The sequence below is a fragment of the Pleurodeles waltl genome, chromosome 4_2, assembly GCF_031143425.1.
Source record: "Pleurodeles waltl isolate 20211129_DDA chromosome 4_2, aPleWal1.hap1.20221129, whole genome shotgun sequence".
NCBI lineage: Eukaryota > Metazoa > Chordata > Amphibia > Caudata > Salamandridae > Pleurodeles > Pleurodeles waltl.
Window position 1 is genome coordinate 830,360,428 of NC_090443.1, and position 16,224 is coordinate 830,376,651.

At 47.4% G+C, this 16,224-nt stretch overlaps 1 protein-coding gene across 1 annotated transcript in view; it reads left to right on the forward strand.

Annotated features, from left to right (window-relative positions):
* The window catches only part of TM2D1 (TM2 domain containing 1), a 178,571-nt gene that overhangs the window by 20,672 nt on the left and 141,675 nt on the right, over positions 1–16,224 (forward strand). The gene's annotated exons all lie outside the window — the stretch shown is intronic.

The following is a 16,224-nucleotide window of genomic DNA, read 5'->3' on the forward strand; positions in this document are numbered from 1 at the left end:
GCTGGCTCCGTTTGTTTTAGGGTGTTCAGCTTGAGTTTGTCCTTTCTGTTGCCCAAACCTATTTACTGTATTCTTCCACCAGTACTGGATTTCTCTAACCAGGCCTTTCAATCTTGTTCTTATCTTGTTACATTTGCTAAGTATTCGGAGGCAGAGGATCAGATGTCAGGCTCTGTCATCCAGGGAGCTTAGTGTTTACTTTCTTTCTCTGACTTCAAATTGAGAGAGGTTATGTGGCAATCATGCTTGCTACTTGGTTGTGTTTGAGAAAGGCTGTACAGAGTTATTTTTTATTTATAGCACACAACAACATTTAAATATCTGCAAAGAAACTGTTAGGTATTGTATAATATGTCAGATTTAGAAAAGCTCAAATGAAGCACGTTTTTGGTAATTCTGAAGTGTGGTGGAAACATATCATAACAAATCAATACACTAGATGATATCTCCACACGTGGTTTGTACGCTGTCTACTTTTAATCAGTAAACCTGTGTGTCTGTGCAAATATAATCGTAATTTCAATTAAAATTGAGTTGTCTGTAATGGTAGCACACTACCACATCATGCATACTCCACTTTACCCTGCTCCACTGTACTCTGCACCTCTCCACAGTGTGTCACTCAAAACCACTCCATTCTACTTCACACAACTCCACTATACGGCATCACAGTCAAAGCTTCTTTACGTTACACTACTCTACGTTATGTCAAAACCCTCTACTCGGCACTGCTGCACTCAACTCTCCGCCGCTCCACTTTGCGCCACTCCACTGCACTCTAGACCACTCCACGCCAGTGCACCCTACTCTATACTACTCTATGCCAATCCACTTCACACTACTCTAATCCCCCTCTGCACTCTGCCATTCCATGCTACTGCACTTTACAGTGCACCTCTCCACTCTACTTTGAAACACTCCACTCAGCGCCACTCCACTCTACTCTGTGCCACTCCACTCTGTGCCATTGCTCTCTACTCCACAGCACTCAATGCAAGTGCATTCTCCAAAACTACTCTACTCTGCAACTCTTCATGCCACTACACTCTACGCCATTCTACACTGCATCACTGCACCTCACGCCTCTATTCTTCTGTGCACCACTGTACTCTACGTCGCTGCACTCCATGGCAATGCAGTGCACGCCACTTTACTATACACCACTTCACTCTGCGTCACTGCACTCTTCCCTGCACCACTCCACTCTACTCTCTGCCACTCTTCACTGCACTATACTCTGCACTACTCTAGTTTAGGCCGCTCTAATCCAATGCACTGTACGCCACTATACTACTCTATATTGCTTCACTCTATGCCACTGCACTCTACACCAAGCCTCTCTAATCTACACTGCACTCTACGACGCTGCACTCTACTACACTACCCTCTACTCTGAAACGCTTCACACCACTGCACTCAATGCTAGTCAGTTCCACTCTATGCCACTGCAGCACTCCACACCACTCTATTGTTCCTGCTGCACTCTGCACCACTGCACTCAACATCAAGGCGCTCTATGCCACTTTATTCAAAACCTATACACTCCACCCCAGTCTACTCTGCACCACTGCACTGTACACCACTGTACTCTTCTTTGCTACTCTCCTCTGTCTACGTCATTTTACTCTGCACCCCTTTATGCCACTCTACTCTATGCCACTGTGCCACGTCACTGTACTCTGTGCCACTGCACTCTTCTCTGCACCACTCTACTCTCTGCCAATTCACTTGGCAACAATGCACTCTACACCACCTAAATCTACAGTAATATTAATAGATCAGCAGCGGAAGATTAGTTACTGTTAAGTTGCACGGGTATCACTTTTTTAAAGGCGAGATTGTGATCTTTGAAATGAGCAGTGGGTTGTTGGCAGAAATACAGTATTAGAGATTATTGGAATTAGTCCTGTGGTCTTAAGAAAACTGTTCCTTGCACTTACTCCAGTTTTGTGTGTGTTAGAATATATTAATGGGAGTTAGGTATGATCTTTAGTGAGAGAAGTATGTCAATCCATGCGCATGATTGGTAACATTAATAGATGAGCAACAGGAGATTAGTTACAGTTAAGTTGCATGGTTATCACTTTTAAAGGAGAGGTTGTGATCTTTGAAATCACGAGTGGGCAGTTGGCAGAAATACAACATTAGAGATTAAGGCAAGATAAAAAATTGCTGTCACCAGAAAATTGTGTGAGAATCGCCAGGAGAGGGGTTTTGACTGTGCCCTCTTGTTGGGAGCCAGGAGTACATATTTTTATTGGGCAGACGTTCTGTGCTTCCACAAAAAAAAACACTTGATCTCCCCACGGCTTTATTTTTCTTCTTTATCCAGCTGCCTCATTTTGAATCTTCAGGGTCACACATACTATATTGTAATGATATTAAAATGTCTTATAGAAATAGATGGTTTATGGTCTTTTTTTCTCTTGCACTAGCACAGATGTGAAGGAGAGTCTTTATTAACCTACACATATTTCTAGGTCTGACTTGGCAGTGCAACTGTCACCTGACCTCTTAACTTACACCAATAGTTTTGTAGAGCTATTTGCTTCCACATAAATACAAATCCATTCCCAGGCTATCTACTGGTAATGGCTTCACATGACCATACAACGTTTCTTTAAGGCTAGATCTGTTGACATTGCCAGTGCTTGTTTGAGATTGCGTGCAACCTGAAGATGCAAAACAGTATACGTAATCCACATTATTTGTTTGTTAGACAGGGCTATGTTAGGTGCTGTGTTTTGTATGTGATAGTACAATTGACTGGTGAAATCCTTATTTTTGTAGTGAGGAGTCCATCTGTTATATTATTTTGGCTTCATAGCAGAGTCGCCAACGTGTTTGACTGCACACTTCTGGTTACTTTAATAGGAGACTTCTGATAAATCTTTTCTTGCTGGTGTACCAGAGAAAGATGCCTTTTCTTTCTATACAGTCATGAACATTTCATCTACATCGTTACTGTGAAGTGCACTGTGTTAAGGAGAATTCATACATAACAAAATAAAATGCTGTTTTATTTAAGAAAAATATAATAGACTAGTTAAAGTAAATCTTGAATATTGTGGCTCCCAAGATGGAAACATTCCTTGCACCCTGCCCATTCCAAAAAATGAAGGATGAACACAACTGTTATGCTCCAGGTAAGAAAATATAGCTAAGATGTGTTAAAAGATCTAAGTGATGCTGCTAAATTGTAAATTGTATAATACCAATGCCTACATTGGGCATCGAACAGATCATTGAATGCCATTGGTTGGTTTTTTCACTTTTTTTTTTTTTGCTGGCTTTTTATTCAGTGACTTTCATTTCCCTTCTTGTGTTTGTCTCGTCTCCTCTTCCTTGAAGCATAGCTTGTTTACCATCATTTTGATTTGATTGATATTTATACTTCTGCTATCAGTGTGGGAACTACTTTTTTGTCTTTTGCTTTGAGTATTCCAAGAAAAGCATCTGTTCTGTTGGTCTCACTCGTGTGTGCTACTTCCTCCCTCAAACCGATCCTGCTTGCTCTCTGTTGTTGCCACCCTTTAACCCAGCTCTTCCACTGCTTAACCTACCCCTCACAGACTGGCTTTTCTGAAATTTATTTTTCAACACCCTGACCTCACACTCTGGCTCCTCCTGGTGGCCACCGCCACAAGGTATGTATGTATAAAACATAAAGGATGCCCACTGGTGGGGGGTTGCCAGTTACCACACATTACAACACTCATGACAGCTTCTATGACATCATTGATAATATCACTGCAACATTTGAAATATAATTGATGAGAAGACTGTGGGCCACTGGTGAATTTCAGTGTTTTCTTTATAGTTTAAAACATTACGTTATCACTAAAATTTTACTCTTAGTATAACATAATTGAAACCTTTATGTGTATTTGTGTGTGTGTGTGTGTGTGTATGTATATATATATAGATATATATAGATATATATATAGATATTATTGTGCAAAAGTAAGCAGCACTCCTGGATGCCTTATTAAGCTGACATGTTTTGACAGTTATTGGTCTTGGTCAAGGGATATGCTTGAGTCCTTTCGAAATGTCTCCAAGTTCACATCAAGTTGACCCTTATCCTTGTGGGATACATAGTGTTAAAATTGATACAGTATAAATAAAAGTGAAAATATATAATTGATTTATAAATTCATTGTTACTGCCTTTGTATGGAGATATTTGTTTTTAAACAATCTTTTGGGGGGGCATGTATTGTTTTTTGTTTAAGTCATTAAAATTCATTATTTATCAATTCTCTCTTGTTGTATGCTTCAATCAGCTGCCTTTCTGGGAAATGTAGTGCATTCCTGTATAGCGAGCAACTTTCACATTGTTTTTTGCAATTGTTGCACCTTAGTCATTTTTATTCTTGCTTGCGGTATTGCAGTACCTTTTACTCACCCGAAATAAACCCACAGAGGGGGATTTAAAAATGCATATTTTTATATTCTATACATAATAATTTCAGTTTGTTTTTGTCAGCTGTTGCCGTTCAGTTTGGAACACTCCAGTTTCTTTTAATACCTTTAAATTGTGTTTGATTTGTTATTTTTTTGGTCAGATGCTCATCATTTGCAATATTTTCGCATCTTATGATTATGAGAGAAGTCTTATAGCTTAAAGCATTCCACATTACAGATACACATGTAATTCTTCAGCAGTGTTATGGTATCATGATATGTGATTAGATATATTTAGATAGATTTTTTTTTTTTTTTTTCCTCTCAGTTCCAAAGTTCGATCTCCACCTCTTTCACTTCTTGGCACCATGTCTATGCCATAGACTTTCAAACTTTTCCAATCATCTATGTGATCTTTGTTGTAATGCTTCATCATTGCATAGGTTGTCACTGTTGCAAAATGCTCTTGTGTGTTCTGGAATCCTCTTACAGAGAGGACATGTTGTGCTGCCAACATATTTTAATCCAAAAACAACAGATGATGGACGGAATGCAGAACAAATCAAACATTCACCCCCCCAGTCACGGATCTGGGTTTAATCCATCAGTTTTTTTGCTTGCCATACATTCCAGTTTAGACCCAGCCATATGCAAATCAGTCTTGACCCTGTTCCCAATGGGAACAGTCCAGCCCGATCTGCTAGGCCAGGTCTTCCCTGGACCAGAAACAAGCATCCTGGAACCAGTGTCGGGGTATCTCCCTTCATCAGCCGGGCTAGCTTGAATCTGGTGGCATAGCATATTTTAATCCGTCCTGTGGACCAAGACCATTAACAGTCGAAACGTGTCAGCCTTTGTCTTTTCCTTTTGCATTTTTTCCCTAATAAAATTACAGCTTAAACAGGCATCCAGGACTGCTGCTTAAGATTCAGGTCAGGCAGACCTGTTTCAGTGAGGTACCAACAAAGAAAATGTGTCAAACTACGGGGTCACATTGTGGTATCCCTGGAACTATCACTCTGTATTTATAGGTATGATGTTTCCACAGGAAGTGTCTTTTCGGCTTGCTAATAACTCCACTGTCAGACGAATCTTCACAAAACTTTCCCAGAAAGTGCACTTTCAGTGCTTAGTTACTTCATGGAAACTTTCAGGGTGATTGATCAAGCAGGGATGAGAAAAAGGAGGGGGGGAGTCACAAGGGGTTACACACCCAAAACACATGTAAAAGACATAGGGGGTCATTACAACCCTGGCGGACGGTGTTAAAGCTGCGGAAATACCGCAAACAGGCCGGCGGACAAAAAAAGGGAATTACGACCCTGGCGGTAACCGCCAACAAAGACAGCCACTTTAACACTTCGCCCGCCACGGCGGTACAGACAAACAGCGTGGCGGTCACCGCAAACAGACAGGCGGAAGACAATGTACCGCCCACAGTATTATAACCTACCAATCCGCCACCTTTTCCGGGGCGGATTCTCCGTGGATAAAAACACGGCGGAAACCGCTTTTGCTATGGGAAAACGCTCACCTGAACACATCCCACAAAGATCGACGACTCCATGGAGCCGGAACTCCAAATCCTACCTGCCCTTGTCTTTCTGCTCCTGTACGAACAACAGCGACGTAGGCGCAGAACATACCGGTGAGTACTGCATCTACGACACTGGGAGGGGGGAGGCAAAAGTTAGGGGGACACCCACTAAACACCCCCACCCTCGCATATCACAACATACACACCAATGCAGTCAAAAATATCACATGAACAACCCACAATTCCCCCGGAAGAATGCAAAGACAAAGCGAATTTTGGTCAAACATTGTAATGTGCCAATATACATGTCATAAAAATATACAGAATAATATATTGAAATCTGTCATAATTATATATACAATACAAGAAGTAGTGCAGATATGTACACAACAATGTCCGTGCACCAACAGTCCAAAAATGCATGGGCGAGGCCCACAAAAGATACCTGACCACAATCGGAGAGAACACTGCCGGGGCATCAGATAGAAATACTACATGCACCTCAGGGGGAAGGAAAGGGGGGGGCACCTCTGCCGGATGAATGCAAAGCCAGATCCACGACGGAGCTCCATGCCCATTGATGTATCCAGGGGAGTGCAAAGCCACAGTCTCACAAGTCTTTGCAGTGGGTGGTTTTCCCACTGTTACATCCTGGGGAGTGCAAAGCCACAGTCTCTCAAGTCTTTACAGTGGGTGGTTTGCCCACTGTTACATCCTGGGGAGTGCAAAGCCACATTATCGCAAGTAGATGCAGTTCTCAACTGGTACTGGGTGGGACTGGTGCCCAGACTGGATGAGTCTCCCCGTGAAAGTTCATGTCCTGTCACTGTCCCAGCTGCACATGGGATAAGGATGCCTGATGTGGCTGCCTATTCATACCCACACGGTGTTTGCCCTGTTCAGCGGTCTTCACCATGGCGGTCTTTGCCCTGTTCAGCGCTCTTCGCCCTGGCGGTCTTTGCCCTGTTCAGCGGTGCTTAGCCATGGCGGTCTTTGCCCTGTTCAGCGGTCTTCACCATGGCGGTCTTTGCCCTGTTCAGCGGTGCTTAGCCATGGCAGTCTTTGCCCTGTTCAGCGGTCTTCACCATGGCGGTCTTTGCCCTGTTCAGCGGTGCTTAGCCGTGGCAGTCTTTGCCCTGTTTAGCGGTCTTCACCATGGCGTTCTTTGCCTTGTTCAGCAGTGCTTTGACATGGCGGTCTATGGACTGTTCAGCGGTGCTCTGACATGGCGGTTCGGATACTGACATTGGTGTGTGGCATGACGAACTCCACACTGGACATTGGTGTGTGGCATGACGAACTCCACACTGGACATTGGTGTGTGGCATGACGAACTCCACACTGGACATTGGTGTGTGGCATGACATTCCATCATCGCCCAGCGGGGCTGTGGGATCCTGGTCCCTCCTGGGCACTGACTCCGGCGGTGGTCTCCTGACCAGTAACAATACAATACTTGGTCTCCTGACCAGTAACGATACTTGGGCCCTCCTGGGCACTGACTCCGGCGGTGGTCTCCTGACCAGTAACGATACTTGGGCCCTCCTGGGCAATGACTCCGGCGGTGGTCTCCTGACCAGTAACGATACTTGGGCTCTCCTGGGCAATGACTCCGGCGGTGGTCTCCTGACCAGTAACGACGGTGCTGGCGGTTGTGTCTGGACCGCCGGAAATGATGGCGCACTTCTCCGCCGTGACACTCACAACAGGCTGGGGAGACTTCCTCTGGACCTTCCCCACCTTCTTTGGAGTTACAGCTGACTCACCAATCACCTTCGATCCCATTTCAGTTGTTGTCCCACCAGGAGTCTTGACACAGTCCCGTCATCCACTCTCCAGTTTCGGAGCCTTTACAGGAGGTGGGCTGCCAGTGCCTTGGCTCCGGGTCCTACCGCCTGCCCTGGTGGACTGTGCACTCCAAAAACCTGGAACACGCACCACTGGCACTGGAGGCTTTTTGGCTGAGGCGCTACGACGGGACTGATGAACTGGAGGGGGGGGGGGGTGGGCAAACAGGTCAATTTGACAGAGGGACAGTTTCTGACGGACACTGGGATGGGTAGTTGGAGGGGGTCTGGGAGTGGAGGTAGAGGAGGTGGTTGTAGGAGGTGTCACTTTAGCTGTTTTGGGTGCAGGTGCAAGTACTGGAGGCTGTCGTGAGGTGGATGGATGTTGGGTGAGTGATTGCCGGCGTTTGGGTATTTTGGGAGGGGGGCGTCACAGACACACTGGGAGAGGACACAGAGGACGTGTAAATGGGAGTGGAGGTGGTGAGTGCAGGTGAGCGGCTTGTGGTGCTGGATGTCCTGGTGCGAGTCCTAGTGCCTGTAGATGTAGTGCATGCAGGTGTGTGTGTAGATGAGACTGGGAGGGAGGAGGGAGAAGAGGAGGAGGGGGACACAGTGGAGACAGTGGATGTTGCTGTGTCTGTAAGGGTGTGATGCTTGTGTGAGTGCCTGTGGTGTGTGTGTGTGGTGCCTATGTTTGCTTGAGCTACTTTTGGGTGTTGACTTGTGTGCATGCTGGTCTGTAGGTGTGCTTGGGATGGGCTGGGGTACAGGGGATTGGGTCTGGGTGGAGGAAGTTGGAGGGGGGAGGCTGGACACAGGGACAATGGCTGCCATCAGTGCTGAGGCCAGAGATTGCAGGGTTCGCTGAAGGACAGCCTGACCAGAATGAATGTCTTCCAGGAATGCATTACCGTGTTTCAACTCTCGTTCTACACCCTGGATGGCATTCACAATGGTAGACTGCCCAACAGTGAGTGACCTGAGGAGGTCAAAGGCCTCCTCACTGAGGGCAGCAGGGGTGACTGGGGCAGGGCCTGAGGTGCCTGGGGCAAAGGTGATGCCCACCCTCCTGGGTGAGCGGGCACGGGACACACGCTGAGGGGCTGCTGGGAAGGCGGTGCTGGTAGGGGAGGTGGCGGCTGTACCTGTAGAAGTGGGGCGCACAGATGGTGCCGCCACCACAGGGGAGCTCACATCGGCGGACGAGTCAGTGTCGCTGGTTGGTGATCCTCTGGCCGACGTGAAGCTCCCCTCGCCCTCCGTCCCACTGGTGCATTCAGAGTCTGTGGTGTGGCCCTCCATGGCCATGTGGGATGCAGCTCCCTCGTGCTCCGGTGCCAGTGTACCTCCGCCTGATGATGCTGATGTACAAAAGGACAGGGAGATCAGGAAAAGGGGGGGAGACAGAAGAAAGAGAGTTTTAGTGCATGGCATACCGCTACTGTTGGCGGACAAGACAGACGCAGCAGCCCCATGCATTACGCCATGCTCCTGCCCTCCGCACATGCAATTTCTGGGATATGGCCTACATGGCAATGGTAGAAATCAGCGCACATGGATGGCAAAGGGGCAACTACACCTCAACTTGCCTCTGTTCTGATCTGGGGTAGAGTCCCACATGGCCTACATTACGGAGGGGCCTTGCCTACCTAACTCGCCCTGGCCTAGGGACACCCACAGCCCACCTCCCCCACCCAGGCACGTCCACTGCACGCAAAGTCCACAGAATGAGGTTGTACTCACCCCCTTGTGTCTGCTGTGATGCCCTCAAGCGCCCATCCAACTCCATGTAGGCCACCGCCAGGATCCGGAACATCAGGGGGGTCATGGTGCGACGAGCACCCCTCCCACATTGGGAGGCCATCCCCTGCTGAGCCTCCGCCGTCTTCTTGCTGCAGCGGCAAATGTCCTCCTATCTCTTACGGCAGTGGGTGCCCCGTCTCTGGTGGGCCCCCAGGATCCGGACTTCCTTGGCGATGACACGCCAAATGTCCCTCTTCTGGTGGGCGCTGACCTACATAACATGCACAAGGAAAGAGGAACAGTCATTACCTACTGCACCGTCAATGTGAGTGGCCCCCTCCCAACTCTGTCCATGTGGCCCATTCATCCCCATGCATAACTGTTCTATGTACTCTGCCCCCTTCCCTCTTCCACCCAGGCCTAGCCCATACATCATGCTCCCTCAGTACTAACCTGTTGGTCTGGAGGACCGTAGAGTAGCGTGTACTGGGGGAAGACCCCATCCACAAGTTTCTCCAACTCCTGTGCAGTGAAGGCAGGGGCCCTTTCCCCAGACGCAGCAGCCATCATCTCTTCCAGACCGAGGTCACAGCAGCACTAGCAGTGTAGGTCCTCTCCTGTCGAAGGTCAGGTATCTAGTGATTCAACAGATAGAAAATGGTGGTGACGTCCGCGGCGGGGTGCATCATCACCGCCAGCGCACCTGTTCATTGGCTCCTGGGACCCATAGGGTCCAATGTTAACCAATGCAGCATTGCGCCGCGCTCTACGACCGCCTACCGCAACGGTGTGCAACGCCAGCGCAGTTACCCCACAATTCCATTGTCCCAGTTTAGAGGTCAGGCACCCGCCATTTCAGGGGCCCACATGGCTTAATTTACTACTGCGTCACACATACCGAGGCCTACACTCAAAACATTTCCCGGATGGGTTAATTGTCTGTTGTAGTCTTGTGTGTGACTGTGGGTACATACCTGGAGGAATGCTGACAGTTTCTTCGCTGTTGTCCTTCTTAGGCACCGACAGTTGGGACATATTGGAAGATGGCGGAATCCGCCGGTGTACCGACCGCTGGTGGACCTGTTGACAATGGAAGAGAGACATTTGATCGTGACCTACCGGTTTGACCGTGCCACAATCCAGGAACTATGTACCCAGTTGGAGCCAGACCTGATGTCACCAATCCGCCATCCGACTGGAATCCCCCCTGACGTGCAGGTGCTGTCAGTGCTCCATATCCTTGCAAGTGGCTCTTTTCAGACAACAGTGGCCATGGCATCAGGGATGTCTTAGCCTATGTTTTCCAACGTGTTGTCCCGAGTGTTGTCTGCCTTGCTGAAACACGTAAGGAGATACATCATTTTCCCTGAGGTGGCAGATTTGCCTACAGTGAAAGGTGACTTCTATGCCCTTGGACATATCCCCAACGTCATAGGTGCCATTGATAGGACCCATGTAGCTCTGGTCCCCCCCGCAGGAGTGAACAGGTGTACAGGAACAGGAAGAGTTATTATTCGATGAATGTCCAGATGGTCTGTTTGGCAGACCAGTACATCTCGCAGGTAAATGCTATGTTCCCTGGCTCGGTGCATGACGCCTACATCCTGCGGAATAGCAGCATCCCTGATATGATGGGTCAACTCCAGAGGCACCGTGTATGGCTATTGGGGGACTCTGGCTACCCCAACCTGTCCTGGCTATTGACCCCAGTGAGGAATCCCAGGACCAGGGCAGAGGAACGGTACAATGAGGCCCATGGGCGGACTAGGAGGGTGATCGAACGCACCTTCGGCCTCCTTAAGGCCAGGTTCAGGTGCCTCCATATGACAGGTGGGTCACTATTCTACTCACCGAAGAAGGTGTGCGACATCATCATCGCCTGCTCCATGCTCCATAACTTGGCATTGCGACGCCAGGTGCCTTTTCTGCAGGAGGATGATCCAGATGACTGTGTTGTAGCAGCTGTGGAGCCTGTGGACAGTGATGAGGATGAAGCTGATGAAGAAGAAAACGACAACAGGGAGTCAGTCATACAGCAATATTTTCAGTGAGACACAGGTGAGTACATTTTCATGTTTAACATAATAATAACTTACATATGTCTACCTCTGTCCTGTACCTACATTTCACTCACTATTTGTTAACTGAGTTGTCCCCTTCCATTTCAGTTTCACAAATGCGGTAACCTACGTGTCAACACCTTGCACCCTTGAAAGGCTTGTGATGTGTGACATTGGTATGTTGGCCTTCCAATTGGTAACCATTTTTGACACTAATTGACAATACAAAGTTCAAAATCATTGACTGACTCAAGTTTTATTAGTGTTTCAAGGGTGTTTATTTTAGTGCATAACAATGAATGGGGGTTGTGAAATGGGGATGGGTTATGGTGGAAGAATGTCCATGGCAGAGTCCAGTCTATTAGTCTCACAGGTACATTGCACATCTGGCCATTGGAAGTGGAGCTGGGGCAGTTCCGATTTGGACAGAGTAACAAAGTGGTACAGTGGGGGGACAATCAGGGTGGTCTTATTTCCTGGCAGGGGTCTTGCCATCTTGCTCTGTCCTGTTCCTGGATCTCAGGGACCGCTTTCGTGGTGGTTGTCCGTTCTGCAGGGGGTGGGGTGCTGGTGTGTTGGTCCTGTGGCGGGCGTCCTGTCCACTAGCGCTGGCGGAGGTGGTGGGCATTTCATCGTCCTGGCTAGTGTCAGGGGCCCCTTGGAGTGCCACGGTGTCCCTCAAGGTCTTTTGAATGTCCGTCAGCACCCCTACAATGGTGCCCAGGGCAGAGCCGATGGTCCTGAGCTCCTCCCTGAACCCCAAATACTGCTCCTCCTGCAGACGCAGGGTCTCCTGCAACTTGCCCAGTACCGTTGCCATCGTCTCCTGGGAGTGGTGGTATGCTCCCATGATGGAGGAGAGGGCCTCGTGGAGAGTAGGTTCCCTTGGCCTGTCCTCCCACTGTCGCACAGCTGCCCTCCCAGTTCCCCTGTGTTCCTGTGCCTCTGTCCCTTGGACCGTGTGCCCACTACCACTGCCCCCAGGTCCCTGTTGTTGTTGGGGTGGTGGGTTAGCCTGGGTGCCCTGTAGTGGTGGACACACCGCTGATTGACCTGTCCTGGGTAGGGAGGTATGGGCCCGCTGGGTGGGTGCTGTGCTGGTGTTCCCAGAGGGTGGAAGTTCGGTGTTGGGCTGTGGCTGGGCAAGGGGAACCGACTGTCCTGAGGCCCACGATGGTCCGGGCTGGTCATCAGGATCCAGTAGGGCAGAGCTGCTGTCGTCACTGTGGGCCTCTTCTGGGGGTGGAGTGGTGTTGTCTGGACCCTCTGGTGTGGTGACGTTCCTTCGGGGGTATAAGTACATGATTATTGCATTTGTGTTTTTCATGGTGTGCAATGGTTGGGTGTGCGTGTACACCAGTGCAGGCATTCCTGTGTGGGGGCTTGTGTGCTGTTGTTTGGGGGGTGTTGTGGGTCTGTGCAGTGGGCATGCTTTAGTGATGGGTATCCATGCTTAGTTATGTCATGCAGGTCTTGGGGTTGGGATGGGTGGTTGGTGTCATGGGTAGATAGTTGAGGATTTGGGGTGATAGGGGAGGGTGTGAGGGTGGGGGTGTGTGATAGCATGCAGGTAGGGTGGGGATGTGATATTTAAGATTTAACTTACCAGTGTCCGTTCCTCCAGCGACTCCTGCGAGACCCTCAGGATGCAAGATGGACAAGACTTGCTCCTCCCATGTGGTTAGTTGTGGGGGAGGAGGTGGGGGTCCGCCGCCAGTCTGCTGTACCGCGATGTGGTGCCTGGAGACCGTGGAGCGCACCTTCCCCCGTAGGTCGTTCCACCTCTTCCTGATGTCCTCCCTATTTCTTGGGTGCTGTCCCACTGCGTTGACCCTGTCGACTATTCTTTGCCATACCTCCATCTTCCTGGCTATGGATGTGTGCTGTACCTGTGAGCCAAATAGCTGTGGCTCTACCCGGATGATTTCCTCCACCATGACCCTTAGCTCCTACTCGGAGAAGCGGGGGTGTCTTTGGCGTGCCATGGGGTGATGTGTGTGAGGTGTTGGGTGGTGTATGTGTTGATGAGTGTGGTGAGTGTAGTGGTATGTGGTGTTTTGTACGTGGATGTTGTGTGGGTGATGGTGTAGTGTGCCTCTTTGTGATGGGGTTCTCTATTCTGTGCTGTCTCTCTCTGGCCTTCTCTCAGAAATTCTGGTCGTAGGGGTTTGTGTGTGATGTGGGTGTGTGTTTTATATTGAGTTGGGTGTGTGGGAGTGTTGTTTGTATGTGTTTCAGGTGTGTGTACTTGTAATTGTCCAATGTGGCGGTGTTTTGTAGCTGTGTGTGTATTTTGAGTGCGGCGGTGTGTACCGCCAATGGAATACCGCGTTTGAAAGACCGCCACGTGGATTCGTGGGTCGTAATAGCATGGGCGTGTTTCTGTTGGCGTGGAGGTGGAGGATTTGTTTCCGCATGTTTATCGCTGACCTTTGGTGTGGCGGACTTGTGTGGGTGTCTGAATTTCGGCAGATTCTGTGATGTGTGTCATAATAGCTGTGGCGGAATGCCGCGGCGGTGTGTTGGCGGTCTTCTGCACGGCGGTAAGCACCTTATACCGCCAATGTTGTAATGACCCCCATAGTTAGGTTAAAGAGTAAAGACATGTACATAGTGCTCCCTTGGAGATTGTTCCCAGGTATTATTACGTGGGGATCTGCTTCGAGGCGAAAATGAGAAGGTGAGCATAGATAGCTCAGGGATCTATTTAACTTTTACACACTGCAAGGGCAATCCTTGAAGTGGAACGCAATTTCTTGGCAGATCATTGAGTGTAATCCTGCAAATTTACCAGCAGAAGGCAGTGGCAGCGGCACTGTACAGGGCAGAACTATGGGGTTTTGCAAACCTAAGGAAGCTCCAACGGAAAGAAAACTCATTCCTCTGATCACTACTAGCTTTGAGCCACGGAACTCCATTGATTCTACCTCACTTTGAGTTGGGAATATCTTTCCATTACAGCTGAAGCAGGGCTAAAAATCTTTATGAATTGCTAAATATTTACATGCCTTGAAAAATCTGCTCACCCACTCCCTATGGCGAGTCATATTTTATCAGGTCGAGCTATTTTTAGAATCTACTCATCCCTTCTGGTGAGTTGACAAAGAACAGGTGTTCTGTTCAGTCAGAATGTGAAGGAGTGATAAAGATGCCTTTCAGTCTTGTTCTTATTTTGTCAAATTGTCACTGTGTTCAGACCGAGGTCAAAAGTCAGTTTGTCTACTTACAATTACTTTTTCCTTGTGACTGCAGAGTTCCAGGATTTTTTAAGGTGAATTGTCTAACCTGCTTTACAGAGTGTGAAATGTGGAGTGCCTGGTCTTTCCTTACACACAACATTTAAAAATCTATGTTAACTGTACAAACAGCTCAAAATAGATTTCAGTAGGTATGAAAGCCAATTTCCTGCACTTCTGTGTGATGAAAAAAAAATATTTTAAAAGGATGAAAGCAAAACAGAACACTTTCTTTGATGTGCTTATGATAAATGTTTTCTGAAACCCAATTTTCAAAGATTGGAAATACACAATATAGTTTTATCAGTAAAGCTTCATGTGGCGGGAAGGTTTTTGGACATTTCCTGGAAACGTATTGTCTGTAAATGACAGTGTGCTACTAAACCATGCTTTAGTAACATATTTATTAAAAGTGAGTGTTTAAACATAAACTTAGAAACACTCCTGCTGTGATGGCAATGCTGTTAGTAAACTAAGAGGCACGTCATGAATCATACGTACCCTATATATACATGGCGCAAACTTTTTTTTTGTTCTTTTTTTGTACAGCAGAAATGCTGAACTCACATATTTGAAGGTGCACTCGTGACAATGAAGAAAAGGCAACTATGCAAAATAAAATATTTGCATAGGATCACACAACTTAAGACCTGTTTATGGATCAAGTACTTTACAATTAGGTCATGTAGATTATTCAAGTTCCTCGACAGGTAGGTCTAGTAGAGGGCTGGTTTAGATTGTGGATCTTTCTAATTCAGGTCTATTTATCCCTGTTCAAATAGAAATCAAAAGAGCATTGTTTTTGATTGCTCATTGTGGGATGGGAATAGGGGAGAATCCATTTGCGCTTTGCTCTACTTTACAGGAAGTGTGTTTGGGTAGGTAGACTTTGTCTACTTCTGGTATTTATGCTAAAAGTTATTCAAACCACAGAAAAAGCAAGACCCGTTGCCTGAAAACTGATGAGGAATTAATTGTACTTTCAACTCTCTTTTTTTTTTTTTTTTTTTTTTTTTAAATGTATGGGTAATGTGGCCGAAAATTAGGCACTGGCTTATATCTCGATGTTCTGGCAAGTAGCCACTAGGGATAAGCTGGGGGACAGCGTTGCCAGTATTTATGCTTCCTCTTTAATACTTAAGTAGCTTTTATGTTTAAAGGTTTCTGTATATTGCTGGTGGTATTATTGTTTGTTTTTATCTTGTATTGTGCTGTTGTGAAGTGTTGTTCTAATGGATATTTTAATTACTCTTATCTGTATTTAAGAACTCTCTATCTTAAACATAAAAAAAAGCTTTCTTTTTCAAATGCAGCCCTGTTTCCTTAAAGCAAAACGGGCCGTATTTGAAGAAAAAATAAAAAGTTTACTATATTAAAGGGGTATCATAAATATGGTGGTCTGCTGACCGTAGCAGGCCACCATACCCGCTATAGCCACCAGTTAGAGTGGGG